Raw genomic sequence first — 16,505 nt, forward strand, 5'->3', positions numbered from 1 at the left:
GGTCGGGTTCCTACCCGAAACCCGAAGTTACATAGTGCTAGGAAAAGCGATACAGACACCGTCAGGCTGTGGCAGACCTGTCATTCAACCTATTGTAAGTCGATGTACCATCTGTTACGTCCCTGTGGTCTCGCGCATGTGTTTTCTTTTGTTTCTCTTTCTCTATACTGTCTATCACATTCTTAGGCTTGCGTCACCACTCGTCCGCTGTTGGCTGAGAGAGATGTCAATCATCATCTACGTCGTGACGTCATCTTTCCTCCCGCAGCCTATCAAGTTTACCACGCGAGTTTAAAAGGAAGCTGAGAAGAACGCATGTCAGCTTGTTTCTTTCTGCCGCTCTGCTTGTCGTTTTTATGTTTGTTATTTTCTGTTACAGACATTGTCCTGTGTTTTCTTTCTGCCATGGTGGCGTGTTCTGAGGTTACCAAGTGTAATGTGTTCTGCCATGACGGCGTGTTCTGAGATTACCAAGTGAAAGAGTAATTCGGACAGGTAATATGTCACGTGACGTACACAAGCAAACTCGATGTATACAAACACCAGGTAAGGAAGTGAACGCCACCCTTGTATGGTTTTGTTATTAGTTAGAGTAGTGAGAGAGGGCGTTTTGCGCTGAAGAACCCTGTCTTTTCTTTTCTTTTTGTTATTAGTTAGTTAAGAGGTTGGGATTAGATAACCGGAGTTTGTTTTGTTCTTTTCTTTCATTTGGCTTCACTATCTAGGTCCTTATTCTCTTGGGTTATTTATTTTGAACTCTCAATCTGTATATTTTGTTTATTTTTCTTTGTGTCCACAACAAGTATTATTATCATTATTGGTAGTATTATTATTATTGTTCATCTTTTTGCATTAACACTTCACAAGTACAATAAACCGTGCTTTATTCTTTAAATACCTTGTTACGTGTCGTCTCTTGCCATTTTAATTACACCACCTTCTGATCACGACCTCAATGTTGCCCTTTAAGACTTTGGGCCCTATCTTGCACTCAGCGCAATTGACTTTGTACACCGACGCATGTATCATTCCTATTTTGCACCCGTGCACAGCGGACTTTTCCCTCCACAGACACACGTCGGTTAACTAAGAAATACACTTGCGCTCGCGGGGGCGGTTCAGCGCAAAGAGGAGGCGTGTTCCGGCGCAAACCTTCCATCATGCTATTTTGCTGTTCTATAAAACAATTGCGCCACTGACCAGAAAAAACCTAGTCTAAAGTCAGTGGCGCGTTGCGCATGTTATTAATATGCTATTTTAAGGGCGCGTGCTTGGCCATAATCAATGTAGCGTGTGCACAACGCGCATACACTTTGATTCTCCATCTACACAGAAGCAGCAATTTTCATTTTTGCAAATCATACATTATTACGATAGATAGATAGATAGATAGATAGATAGATAGATAGATAGATAGATAGATAGATAGATAGATAGATAGATAGATAGACAGTTTATTATAAAAGCATAGATCTAGCTTACACATTTACCCAAATTACCATACGCCTGTTTAACCGAAGTTAATTTGGGTGTGTTTCTCCATCCCCAATGTCACTTCTCTGTGTTTTATGTCCCTGACGAGAACGTCGGTCTCCTCGGCTGTGAACCGCGCCTGGCAAATCCGCCGTTATAATAGGAATCCGCTTTAGAACAAGCGCGCCTGCTCTTAAAGGGAATGTGATATGACGCTCTGATTGGTTTATTTCACGTTACGCCCAAACCACACCTATGAATAATGAAGCTACTTCAGACCAACCCCTTTTAGATTTGCGCCAGGCGCAAGAGGCATTTATCCCGCCGGGAAAATAGCAACAGCGCCGGGATCCGCCCACAAAGTTACTTGCGCTTTGCGCTTTGACACTTGCGTTTCAGATCGTGCGCTGGGTGCAAGATAGGGCCCCATGTGTCTAAGCACCATCGTAACACCATCACAAGGGTTTTGGAAAAATATTATAAAGGTTGAAAAAGCTACATAGTGGTGCTTTAAGGTTGATGGAACGTGTTACCATTAACCGGGATCTTTTCTGTTATGCAGATATTAATATCATGTAATGTATGTTTCATGTCTGTTACATTATAAAGTTTCAGTTTCACTGTTTCGATCAGTGTGAATGAACAGAACAAAAGAGGTGTTTGAACGTTTTCTGTCCGCTAGTGGACAATCCGGGCCCTGTCCCAAATGACACACTTCATATGCAGTTTCGGCCTTGTGGATTTACAATGGCTGCCGTGTGCACGAGTCCGTTACGTCCATGTAAGGGTTTCCCGTTTGTCATTTTAGGTGTCAGAAGGGTGCTCGTGAGCAGGGGCGCCGCCAATTTTGGGCCCCATGAAAGAATCTGAGGTTGGGCCCTCTACCGCACCCATTCCATTAATAAAATCGATCTCTGGGGGCCCCAAAAGTGCGTGGGCCCTTAGAATCGTCCTAACATCCCCCCTTAGCAGCGCCCCTGCTCGTGAGTGCCCCCTTTTTGGTCGATATGTGCCCTTGTTGCCCACTTTTGGCGTAGACAGACTGCGAGTGTTTAGGGTGCCATTTTGGACAGGGCCCAATATGTTGGGAATGTGGGTTTCATTACAATTTTTTAATGTGAATGAGAGACTGAATTTTTTTAATATGCATTTTTAAAAAATCATTTATCCCTAATTTTTAATATTAATAAATGAATAAAAACGATCCTGAGTAATGATGTCAAGTCTCATTCATTGTCTTGGTAAGTATAATATATTAAAGAATGTACTATTACACATGATGTTTTTATACTTATAAAATTTGCAGTGGAATTACTCGTTTTATGTTAAAATTATAAGCCTGAATTTTTCTGTTAAAGACATTGGAAAAAACAACATTCGTTTGACTTTGAATTTACATTTTCACATCCGTTCACTGCGCCAAATGTCAAAACGTTTTATAGTTGGAGAATTGAATCTGATCCATTTACAAATCCCAATGAACTTACTTCCTCACTTTTTCCCAGCAGTGAAATGAGCAAAAACAGTTTTCATTTGTATAAACTCATATAAATCTATAGATCTGAAGTCGGTTAAATATAATAACTCGCTTAGAAAATTTAAATAATGACTTTAATCGTCGCTGTCAGCTCGTTTAAAAATGGCTCTATGACATTTAACTCAGAGATTAGACTCTAAATGAGTTCAGGACTAATGATAATTATGTTCAAACATAACCATCACCACCTGATCACTGTTTGCTTGCTACAACAGCCCAAACTAAATCTAATATTAAAAAGTCAAGGGAACCCAACTCAGGGGCTGTTTACGACACCGGTTTCAACTAAAAACGTAAAACTTTATTCGTTTTGGCCGTTCATTAACCCGACAACGGCATTTTGGGTGCCTGAAAAAAACGGAGCAAGTATCCGTGTAAACAACAAAAACGTGAATCTCTGAAGACAATGACCTGTATGCGTATTACGTGTTTAGTCTATATAGCGTTTCATTACCATCTAATGGCCTGGCACCAGAATACAGCATTTTTAGTAGTTTTTGCGAATCCCTGTGAATGGGGATTGTTATGACAATGGTGTCCTGTGTATGCAGAGAAAACTCAAAGAATAAACTCAATTTTAAGCATATCACTAGCAACAATGGTGACTCTAAAATCAGGTATCTTCAATAATGGTCAATCATCATGCCTGGACCAGGACTTTAATGACAATATGAAAGGAATTAAATAAATGTTATAATAGTTAAATTAATACAGTGCTGTAACTGTTTACAACAGGATGCTGACTGCTAAAATATCTCCCTTGTTTGCTTTACACATATACGTGACTGATTTCAGCCTTTTCCCGAATATCTCCAGGAGTTGAGCACGACATATGTTTCCCCAGGAATGTTTCTAACTCTGCAAAATCAGGAAGTGCTGTCGAGCAGATCTCTGGTGTGCAAATGTGCAATTTTTCTAACTTCACTTTATTTTACAGTACATGCACTTATAGTGAGTGTACTTGAAGTACTGGTTAATACAAGGTAACTACATTGGTTAAGGTTAGGTCCAGGGTTACCTATAATCCAGTTATTGTAATTATAATAAGTAGGCCTACATAATACAGTATCATTCTAGGAACCCTAACATTTATCCCAAGGACTCTTTCCCACTCTATCAGGGCTATTAAATTATCTGATGTGCAAAACCTAAATATGATTCACAGACAAACATATTTGTTGCTTTCTTTGCATACAATCAGTCATTTATTGAGAGAGCAGTAAAAGAAGAAGCAAAGCAATACAGAATGGCAAGAGATTCAATTTAAACAATAGTTATTATATTAAGTACTGTACTACTGTGATATATAAGATTACTTGTATTTTTTGCACTTGCTAAGAAACTGTGATATGTTTCTATGTAAATTACTGTAAGTTTGAAACTTCAACTTCAACTTTTTCTCTGAGATTAAAGCTCTCCGTGAAGGCTGTGCGCATGTGTTCTTTTGGAACTCCATCAGGCACGATGATCTGAGAGACAGTGGTGCTTTCACCTTTCCCACGTTTCTTATTTATCTGGATCTGCAGGTTGTAGTATCTCTGATTGTTGCGGTTGATGGATTTCTGCATGTCAATGCGGAGATTATCAGATTTGATCAGGTTTGAGCGGGGCTGATCCACAAGATGTGAATTGTCCCAGAGACTGATTAATTTCTCCGCCTCGTCTTTCCACTTCTTGCCGTTAGTGATAGGAGCTGGCGCTGCATAAAAGGTTATTCTTATATGGTTATCCTGGTCATCCACAGTGGCTATCAGTCTTCGGTCTCTCTTGTTGCGATGGCGAGAGGTGATGATAGTGCCTTCTCCAGATTCAACGGTCTTGTCGTCCTTCACCAGCCCACAGTATCCCCAACTAAAGATGCTGATTCTGCACCAGCAGAAGTCTTCTCCATGCTTTCCACACACACTGTCAGCTCTGCACTGCCTACCCCAGTAGTCCATGTTTTCCTGAGGTGAACAGTACATAGCTTGGCTCCTTCCATCTTTATTAATCGTCTTGCACTTGTACTCGCCGCCGTCGGGCTTGCAGTCTTCTAGACACTGCGTTTCGAGATGGGTCAAGAAAGCTGTCCCAGCACTTGGCCATGGGGAACAGAAGAGGACGAGCAAAATGATATAGGTGTGTAGATGATCCATTCTTTCTGTGTGGAGGAGAATGAAGTGAAGAGTGAGAGGCAGTAAACAGACATGCTGTAATAACATCATAAGTGCACGGCATAAGTATACACATACCCTTAAATATTTGGCCTGATAATATTCACTCACATGCACGCATCGGTTAAAATGGCTACGAAGGGAATGTATCCACTGCACACTTTGTTTGATTGCATTTGTGGCCGTCAGTGTTGCATTATATTCAGTTCCACTGGGCGTGGCATTATGAATATTTATGAGTTTCCTCTTATCATATGTGTACCCTTTAGATAATGCGCAAATGAATTAAAAGTTTCATTATCGAGCATTAAACTGATAAACTCTACAGCTGTTTCAGTTATTCGGTTATGTTCATTTATTTAGTTTTTATGGACTTTATTGTTTCCTTGATTTTATTCATCATCACATTGCCTTGGTTGAGTTCCTTCCTGTCATCATGGTCACACGTCATTTTGAGTTTTTTTGGTTCAGATGTGTTTGATTATCACCTTGTTATACAAGTTCCTGTTTGTCTTATGGTCACTGGGCCTCATTCATGAAACATCAGCACAATTAATATTTGTGTAAATCGTTTGCAAAGCCGTTCTGACGTAAATTTTCGAAACCGGATTCACAAAAATGTTCATATTTTCTAAATGTTAGTTTGTATGACAGAAATTTACATCTGCTCCCATGTGTAAAACATTTGAACTTTCTGTGCTATAATAGGCAAATTGATGACACTGCATTTTGATGCACTATGTAGCATAGTAATATTTCACGAGTTGATTTGCCCTGTTTTTTTTTTGTGTTTGGGTAATAGGCAGCGCTCGTCACTGTCACTTTTAACCCAGCCGTCCAATCACAGTGGAGGAGGGGCGGGAAAAATACTACACCAACCAATCATTCTTGTACAATGACTGAACAATGGAGAAGTTAATATTGCTGGTTACTGCATTTTTATATTCCGTAATATTACTAGTAACACATTACTGCCATGAATCTTCTGCATCATAGCAACTAAAGTATCTCAGCTGGGACGCTGTGCTTGCAAAGCTCTTTCAAGCGACACCAGCTGCACGTTTTCAGAAGAGCACCAGGCCTTTTTAGCTGGCACACGATAGGCTAAATTAATATTTATTGCTAGGCGAATTAGCATAGACAGTATAAGAAGTGGACAGAGCCATCTCATTGGATCTCAATTGAGACAAGTGAAGCCCATTTTTAGCGTTCCTGACGCGCAGACTCAGACCGACTCAAACTAAGCTTGATGACGTGAGCAACCTGTCTGACAGACGTGAATCTTCTAGTAGCGGTGCCTGCAAACTGCCAACGTTAATCTTGCAGAGACGGCGAGCTTGAGCAAAGAGTTATTTGGCGTGAGTGAGCAGGAGTAACTTAAGTATTCTGATTCATTATTTTGTATAGTATTCATTTTAAAATGTAAGGCCAGTACGCCTCCTGTCTGTACCATAGACTGTATATAAGGGTCTGTACAGTAATTTCTCTACTGTGCGACGGACAGTCGAGTGGTTATGACGCAATCGTTAGCCTATTTTTACAAAAACTGTTTCTACGGGGCCATAATGTAACATAGAAGGTAATGGAGCCCTTTATACATTGTCGTGTTTCTTTAGAAATAAATAATGGACAAATGGAGTCTTTAAACGCCTCAGATGTAAAGTTATTCGCAGTCAAAGTGACGCCAAAATGAATGGGAGTCAATGGAAATGCTAACGCAAGTGAAGTTCTGCTACAAGATGGCGGCACCCGGCCGGCTTCAACTTCCGGTCGATGGATTACCCCCTTGCGAATTAGTCTCTTTAGCATTTATCCATCATACTGGAGCCAAACCTGAGAAGGAAGTCCAGAAGATTCCACCGCGTAATTTGACACGTAATTTGCGTAGTTGTAACTCATGGGCGAGGATTATGCTAATTACGAATGAGCGTCCATGCGCGCCCTATTCACGAATGTTTGGAAATTCATTAATATACACGTTTAACTAGCGGATACTGTGTTCGAAATCGCCCCCCTATACCCTCATTTACTATTCCCTACATTACTCCACTAATGGTGATGTCATCAATATCATACACTTCCTTCTCATAGCTCACATGAGAAGTGGCATGTGACTGTGAGCAAATTTGTAGTTTTTATGGCCCCCCCAAAAAACTGATTTTCAGGTTAAAAAATAAATAAAAAATCTCTATTTTAATTTAGGCCGCGTGTCCACCAAAGCTGTTGCTTGATCCGGAATATCCCGCCCCTCCTCCACTGTGATTGGACGGCTGGGTAAAAAGTGACAGTGATGAGCGCTGCGTTTTACCCAGAGCCATAGCCTATAGAATTGCGACAACTCCATTATGTTATTATTACTCTCCAAGGGTGGAGTTTTTTAGGCATTTTGTTTCTGTTAACTATTACCTGTCTATATTAGCCTATGTTTCAGCTCAGCTGATTTTTGGATTGATGGGAAAGGGAGATGGAAGTTTATAAGTAAGAAGCACACAAGATCTAGTGGATCCTGAAGACTCCCTGCACTGACGCTGTACCCTAACCTTCAGTCTTAGCTTAACAAATAGCCTAAAGCTTAAAAAATATTTTAAAAACTGATGTAATGTATACATTTTTGAGTCATGATGAACAATGTATTTAAACAAGTTTCAGTTGTAAACATTTCTAAGTGTTTAAATTCACCTGACATGGAAAGTACTATAACCTACCCATACTTGAAAGCAGTTTTTACCACACTCAAAAAAATTACTCTTTAAACTTACTCAATTTAATTATGGACAGTGGTTCCACACAAGCAAATTATTTTTTATTAACATTAATGGAATTTGTTGAATCTATGTAAGCTCCTTGTGTTGTGACAACACAACTGAATCAGATAGAATCTATGTGAAATAGTAATGTCCAAACAAATCAATGGAATTGCTTCCCTGTAACTGATACAGACTTAATTTAACCGATATAGACTTTCATCGAACCTTCGTACAAGGTTAAAAACTAGTTCAAATTTGGCCATTGTGGACATATTTTCAACATCATTTATGGTCTAATTTAGACAGAATTACTTTGACTATTGCTGTCAGATGATCTTAGTGAGAATTAACAGAAGTTTAGATGTTGATGTTTCATTTGAAGTGTCACCATTGTGGTGATAAGTGTTTGCTTTAGTTGGGCTCTTGGTCCCCTTTATTTTTACTTGAGCTTTTCTGTGGCTGCTGTATCTCTGTGTTTGTATAACACAGTCGATGTTGCAAAGAAAGTCAAGAATAAGTAAGATCAGGTGTTATCAGCTTCATGTTGATGTTGATGATGAAAGCTTTACAAAACATTCATCTAAAGTTGTCAGACACTTTCGCATTTCTAGCCGCCACCATGTGGATCTGCAATACTGGCACCAATAGCATTTTTATGATCACTTATTTAGAGGTGGATAAAAATTATGTGCATACGATGTTCAGAGCAAACATATCATGTTGTCACACACAGACATCAAGATTTTACATATGATTCACAACAATGGTGACAATAAAAAAAGGTCATGCTGCAATGCATGATGGGTAGCTTTCATAGTTCAAAACTCATCATTGATTCCCAAGCTTTTTTGTTTTGATTGTCACCGTTGTTGTGATTCATATCCAAAATCATGATGTCTGTGTGTGACTACATAATACATTTGCTCAAAACATCATTTGCACATGCTTTTTATATTTTTAAAATATTTCTTATTCTATTGGCACCAATATTGCACTTCCACAAGGTTGGTAATGCCAAACATTAATACAATTTTAAACTCAACATTTGAAACTTGATTTGTGATGATTATGTCATCATCAACATTGAGCTGATAACACCTGATCTAACTTTTTCTTGGCTTTCTCTGCCACAACAATTGTGTTATACAAACACACAGTTACAGGAGCCAATGAAAAGTTAATGTAAAAACTACAGGGACCAAGAGCCCAACTAAAGCAAACACTGATCACCACAATGGTGACACTTCAAATGAAACAAATATCTAAATATCTAATAATCTAAATATCTAAACTTCTGCTAATTCTCACTAAGATCATCTGACAGCAATAGTCAAAGTAATTCTGTCTAAATGAGACCATAAATGATGTTGAAAATATGTCCACAATGGCCACATTTGAACTAGTTTTTACTAGTTTTGTGACGCCCCTGTGTGGCTGGACTGTTTATGTTTGTCAGTACTGCAAGGGTGATGTGTTTTTCTGTTTTGAGGAGCTGATTGCAGAGGTCCTTCCCGATTGTGAACACCTGGTCCTAGTGCTCCACAGGAGATAAAAGCTCCACCTCCAAGATCGTCGGGCTCTCTCTGATCCTCGTTACCAGCAGTCGCCTGTTGTTCTGGATTTGTTTGTTTTGTTTTATTTTAACACTTCAACAACACTTTACACCACGATCACTCATCCACACTTACACAACTGAGGTTGCTGACTAACCCATCTTATCATTCAGGTATTGTTCTGATTATGTCACGTTACAATAAACCTTGCTAAATCGATCGCTGAGTCCTTTCCCAGTTTTTGTCATGGCCTTTTGAGCCTGGTCATGACAAAATGGGGGCTCGTCCGTTTTTGAACTGTTTGAGTAGCGTGATCGATGTGTAAATTTGTTTGAAATAGGTTTGTGGAGTGCTTGAACAGTTGATAGTTAGTTGCGCATGTTGCTTTGTTTGACTATCAAATCCGGCTTGATTTTGAGAAGGATAGCTCAGGTACGTTAAATTATTTTGTTTTTCCCCGTTTTTTTTTTGGTGGTCATGGTTTGAGTGGGGATGTTTGAAGGAGAGGGCGCAGTGTTATGTTGCTGATTTAGCAGGGTAAGCGTTAGGTTTGGTTGGAATTAAGTTGTTGTGGAATTATTTAGTTTTTTTGTGTGGTTTTTGTTGTTGTTTTTGTTTTTTTGTTTTGTCATTATTCAGGCTGGGGAAGGAGAATTTTAGTCCAAACGTTGTTACAGGTGTCAGATGACAGGTGTGGGTCCTTGTGTGCTATTGTTTAAAAAGCGGTTCGGAGTTTTCTCTGGTAGGCTGTAGCGACGATTCCCTTTTGGGGCTCGTTGAGCAAATCTGGGTTAGTGTTGTGGAGAACGTGGGTGAAGCTTTGCTTGGGAGCATGTCCGTGGCTCTGGGGGGGTTGCTAGTGTTGTGGAAATTTTAATAGTCATTGATCCCTAACAGATATCATAAGAGAGAGAACCTATTCAATGTGTAAAATATAGATGATTCAAAGAATGTCACATGTGTGTCTCTCACTTGTAGTGAGAGAAGATTCTGTTTATGTACCTGGGGAGGCAGAAGAGGGAGACACTCCAGAGAACAGACGAACAAGGACCTCTGACCTAGATGTCAGAAGGCCATTTTGGTTCAGGGGGGCTTATTGGGCCAACTAGTGACGTCTATGGAAAACTACTGGGAGGAAGGCTCTGGGGGGAAGAAGGCCTTGAAACTAAGATAAAGGCTAGTTCAGTCTGTCTGGGGGTGTGTCACTCTTCTGCACAGGGTAACAACTGTGTATTAGACTGCTCCTATTCTTGCAAGAATAAATACTTCTATTTTATATAAATTGACTCTGAGTGTCTCTTACGCAGTGATGTTTGCTTGAGATGAATTTTTGCCACAACAGTTTTGGTGTCAGAAGTGATATTCCTTGGACGTGCCTCCTGGACCTGAGATCGGACGGTGTTTGGCCACCTGGACTAAGTAAGTTCCAGCTCTACCTCGTAAACTTGAGAGAGAGGGGCCGACCGATGTCAGGGCCGGGAGAATCGACCACTGGAATCTAAAGAACCCGCAGGTGGCAACAGAAGCATCTCTGGTAAGAGACAGTTCAATTTATTTTCTTTTGGGTAAGTTAATTAAATTCAGTTTAATTGGGGAGAAGAGTGAAATTGAACCATATTGGCTGAAGGCTGTTTCTGTGGTACGTAATCTGAGATTAATTGAGATCTATATAGATCAAGAAATTTCAAACAGATACGAGGGAAAAATCTGAGATTAATTGAGGTCTGTAACAGAACAAGAAATTTCAAGCAGATAAATAATCTGGGATTAAGTGAGAACTGTAACAGATCAAGAGATTTCAAACAGATAGGTACCCTGAAAATTAGTTGTTCCACCACGGAGCAAATTGTTTTTGGGTGCTGAGGCTAATTAGGGGGAACCAGAATTTTTTTTGGTAAACCATAATTAGGAGGGCACTAATAGTGCAACCCGACTGATTTGGGTTAAAAGAAAAGAATCAGATTTGTTGGGGACGCCTAACAGATTAAAGAAAACGCGCGTTGAAGAGAAATCCACAGAGAACAGAAAACAGCCAGTATGGGGATGTCTCAAAAGCAAGCTTGCGAAATTTGATACACCGGTTTTCTGTAGAACTAGGAAAGTATGGGGGGAAATGTATGTTTTAGATATTGAAAAAACTGAGAAAATACCATGATTTTCCCAGGGAGGGAACACTGAGCACAAATAGACTAAGAGTGTGCGAGAATCAGTGGAACAGGGCACCGGGACAAAAGGTTGTTGTGGCTGCGTTCAACATGTGTGTAAAAATGTGAACAGATAATGGATTATTGGCTTGAAGATAAAATGTCGAACTGCCAGGAGAAAAATGTTTTTTACTTCTTCATCCAGTAAATGGATGCATGACATTAGATGTCTATAGAACTTAAATTTATATGACAAGGATTGAAGTAGCAAGAAGCAATAAGGCTGTCTGTGTGAAATAGAGGGAACTGTAAGTGAGACTTGGTGGAAGAGGGAAGTAAAAAAAAACAAAAAGGTTGGTGTGTGAGATATGTGTGTGTGGGGATTGTTCAAACAATCATGTACTGGTTAGATAATGAAGGAACTGGCATGTTTGAGAAAAGAAAGGAGAGGATAATGAAGGAACTGGCATGTAGGGAAAAGAAAGGAGAAATATAGTAGAAAACTATATGTGATGAAAATAGAAATGGTCTGATAGAATTTATGGAAGTCAAATTAACTGTTTAAATGATATGAAAAGTTTTAGAATAAAATAAGGCATTGTATGATTGACAGGGATTAACATGATATGAAGAATGTTTTAAGCAGAATGGGGAACAATTCTAGATTTTGATAAAATAATGATTGAAATGATGATATATCTGCTTTATTTTATTAATGTTAAGAAAATAAGGGTATTGAAGCAAGTAGCTATAATGGTTGTCTGTGTAATTTACGGACTGAGTAATATAATCTGTTTTGGAGAAACAGTAGAGATAAGACTGAGACAATAATGTGATGGAAGGAAAAAAGGCTTAAAACCAGTTGTAATGAAAATAATGATGTACAAATTGTTACACTTTATGAAGAGTAACGGAACAGTCCGGGAAAATAAATAAGTAAATAAATAGTGAGACAGAAGAGAGCAAATGCTGTAAACAGCTCTGCTCTGAAGATCTCACTTTGAAGAGATTTGCAGATGATGTTTTGTAAAAGATAAGCTGGGATAACAGCAACAGTGCTTGCTTATTCGCCCGGTTTCCGGATGTTAGACATGTACTTGTAATTAGTGTTGTTGATGATAATACCAAATTAGTAAGGTAAAGACAGAAAACAAATTCGAATATTTTGAGCATTTTCTGTGCTGCTCATGAAATTATGTTCTGCCAATAATAATGATGAAGAGTATGATTTGGCTATTGTGATTGAATCGGCCATTGGTGGATGGTCAAAGGAATACAGAGAACTGCTTATCAGTGGGTCTGTTTACATTCCTGAATGGGACACACACTGCTTCAAGGGCGTGTTAAGTTGAAGCCCTTTGGAAGCTCACAGTGATCAAACTGCAAGGTGTCTGATGCTGAAGTTGAGGCTGAAACAAATTCACTAGATGACAGAGAGTGTTTTAATGGTGGTCATCGGGACAATTTAATAGGTAACTGTAAATTTCCACCGAGAAGGTGTTTAAAAATGTGATAAAATGACAACACATTTCTGGTAATAATATTGGTTTGAAAGTAGATCAGTGTTTAAATGACGACAGTGACAATTTTTGGTCTGAGAAATAAGAGATAAAAAACAAGGTCAAAGGATTGAAGTCTTAAAGTGAACCCTTTTGAAGAAAAGATCTATAATACTAATTTTTATAAGTGAATTGTGGAATACAGGTTGATGTAAAATGAATGACTCCAACAAATGTGAGTTGCAGAATATATCAAAGTAACTAAAAGGATGATTGTGTTGCAATTAAAATTTTTAAAAAGATTTTAGATGATATAGAGAGACTAATCTCACAGATGATTTACAATAACTGCAAAAGTATCACAAGCAGAGAGTGCTTGCCTCGTCAAACTTAGTGTGAATCCTAATTGGAGATTGATAAACTCCAAGAGAAATCTTAAGTCAAATATTAAACTATGGTAGAGAACTTGACAATTAAAATTGAGATTGAGAAATGTGAAACGTTATTGAGAACTAGAATAATTATTTTTATGTAAGAACAAATAAGCAGAAGCAGTACTGGATTAACAGTTGCTAAATGCTGATTAAACAAACAGCTTGAAAAGTTGACCATGAAAGAACTAGAAGCTGATGTTTTGCTTTCAAAAGATAAGTTTGTTATGGGCTGTAATGAAACAGCTCGCTTATCTAAAATCTGATGTGTGCTGTGCCTGAAACTGCCAGTGCAACAGACTCAATCTGAGTGGAAATTTGTAATGCCTAAATTTCCTGATGTGTGGGCAAAAGACAAATATAAATAATATGTTTATTTGAAACCGTATGTAATATCTGGCAAAGATGCCTTAAGCTGGGATAGAGTTAAAAGATGATAGATAAATGTTTGATGTTAGAAGTATATGAGAGAGCAGTGTACCATCCAATAGAGTCTCAGAGTCTCTCTCATTCAATGAGTCAGCTAAAAGCTGGTATCTGTGATAATAAGTAAAGCACAGTGTGTCAGTTGAAGAATCATAGACACAGAGATGTTTTAAAAATAAAACTGAATGACTTTAAAGAAGTATTTAAAATAATAATACAGATAGAGATGACATTTTGATCAGCTTATTTTAGGACCAGTAACTTCTTTGTCTCATTTAGTCTCCACCATTCAGGACCGATGGCTCCGGCTACAGATGAAGTACACTGAATGTACGGTTGTGATCTAAATTCACTGAGTATAATCCAAGTAGCTAGGTTGCTGCTTTTAAGATAGTTAATGGATTTAAGTGATTAAATACTGTTGTTTTTGACCTGTCTCCCTATGTGAACACTATTAGGCAATCCGAATGGCTCTGGTGACTCTTGAACGTGCCTTTCCTAAGCTCTAGAAAACAGCTGAGTTCTGTTGAAGCAAACAGCCTGTGATGGGAAAGAGCGGTCACCAGTGTGTACAGTGGCTACTCAATGACGGGTTTGATCTTCCTGGCCAGGGGACAGCCTAACGCAGGGGGTCACGAACATTGGGCACCTCCGGGATGGAGGTGTTATATGTGAGAAAGGTATGAGAGTTGAGCGCTGATTACTGGAGGCCACCGGGGTCAGCAGAGCATTGAGAGGTGAGATGCGCTGTGAGGAACAGTCACGGCGGTCTGACCCAGGAAATGCGAGTTCCTCTATTTACCACTCGCCAGAAGAAACCGCATTCATTGTATGGCTTGTTTTTTTTAGTGTGACAAGCGTCTGCAAATATGCCAGGGGGAAAACACCCTGATGGAGATTATAGATAAAGGGCTAACAGGAGTGGGCGAGCAGGAGCCAGCTGAGGCCATGAAGTGATTCCCATTAGTTGTTGTGGAGACAGTAGCAAAACTTTTTATGTACTGGTTTGCCTTATGGGCAAGGAAAATCATAGTGTTGATTTTGAACTAATAGGTCTATGACATAGTTTTAACTCCTGAAGGTCGTTAGACATGGTGGTGGCTAAAGATGAAGACAGCTTTTGATTTAAGAAAAGTCTGGATAACAAGGTGAATGGTCAAAGGTTATTGTAATTAATTTAATATTACATTTTGTCTAAGTTACAGCCTTAGAAGGCTGTTGAAAAAGATTATTTATTTATAGTGAGAGAGACTGCTTGAGCGGAGGAAGGGATGGTAACTGTGTCTGTCTTTGTTATCGGCCTGCTAGAGCAAGCTGAAGCAAAATAATGATAATGAAACAAAACAACCCAGCTGACCTTGTTAAATTCTAATGAATAATGAACAAGACATGCTTTGAAACTGGTTGGGAGACCATGTAAAATTAGGTAGAAGATACAGGAAAAATGGAAAGGTTAAAATCTTATTTAAAATTTAAATCTTTAAGCAATAATATAAAGAAAAGTGAACATTGAGAATGAGCAGTTAACATATGTGTGTCTAGTATGATTGTGTGTGATGGTGACAGCACTTTATGTCTTGTATTAGTTTGGGGCACTAATATTCCGCCTGAATGGTATGTATATTGCGTCATTAACCTCTGGAATGAGTTTATCATTACAGATGGGGTAAGGCAAATGACAAATTTTAAAGAAGCTGATAATTCTGATGAAAAGACAATACAGAACATGGGACAAGCTTTAAGTTGATTGGCCATCAAGCTCTGTCTGGTAGTAATAATTTTGTCATACATAATGTAGATTTGAAGATCAGTTTAAGTAAATTGGAATTGTGTAGTTGTAGATCACCATCTGGCATGGGCTGAGATAAATGAAAATGTTGTAGATTTGAGGGAAACAACAAAGTGACATATTTGCTAAGTCAACATGAAATTATCAAGAGAGCCTCTCACATTTATGATTATTGTGAACAAAGGGGGAGAAATGATTGACTGACATTGACCAAGTCTGTACAGCACGACCTGACCTGATAGGGAAAATTGATGACTTTGGAAATGTTTGTAGATGACTGACTTGAGAGACCAAACAACAGGCCTGAAAAGCAAGATTCGGTGTGAGACTGAGGGCCGTTGCCTTTCAAATACTTCGATAAGAAGATGAGATTGTGGCTTTAAGTGAAGAATGTAATATTTTTGTTTCAGAGGCAGAGAAAGATGTCTGGAGGGAATTTGTCTGAAGGACGTTTGGGTTAGTGTTGATGGCAAACTTTATAAAAAACACTATGTTAAATGTTATGTTAAATTGATGCTCGAGTGTCGTGCATCAAGAGGGAGATGGTATAACAATTGCCAAATATGGTTTATTAAGGGGTTCACAGTTGCTGAATAAATGTTGGGAGAACACTAGGGGTAATTTGATAAAAGCCCTGAAAGAAGCCATTTTTCTGCCTAACAAAATTGATGTCTGTGAGTGTGCACACACACCAATAACAAAGATTGTTTCAACAGGAAACGCCAGGGCATCGAAGGACACGGGAGAACAGTA

This window comes from Rhinichthys klamathensis, unplaced genomic scaffold, assembly GCF_029890125.1.
Source record: "Rhinichthys klamathensis goyatoka isolate OS25496 unplaced genomic scaffold, OSU_Roscu_1.1 h1tg000558l_1, whole genome shotgun sequence".
Lineage (NCBI taxonomy): Eukaryota > Metazoa > Chordata > Actinopteri > Cypriniformes > Leuciscidae > Rhinichthys > Rhinichthys klamathensis.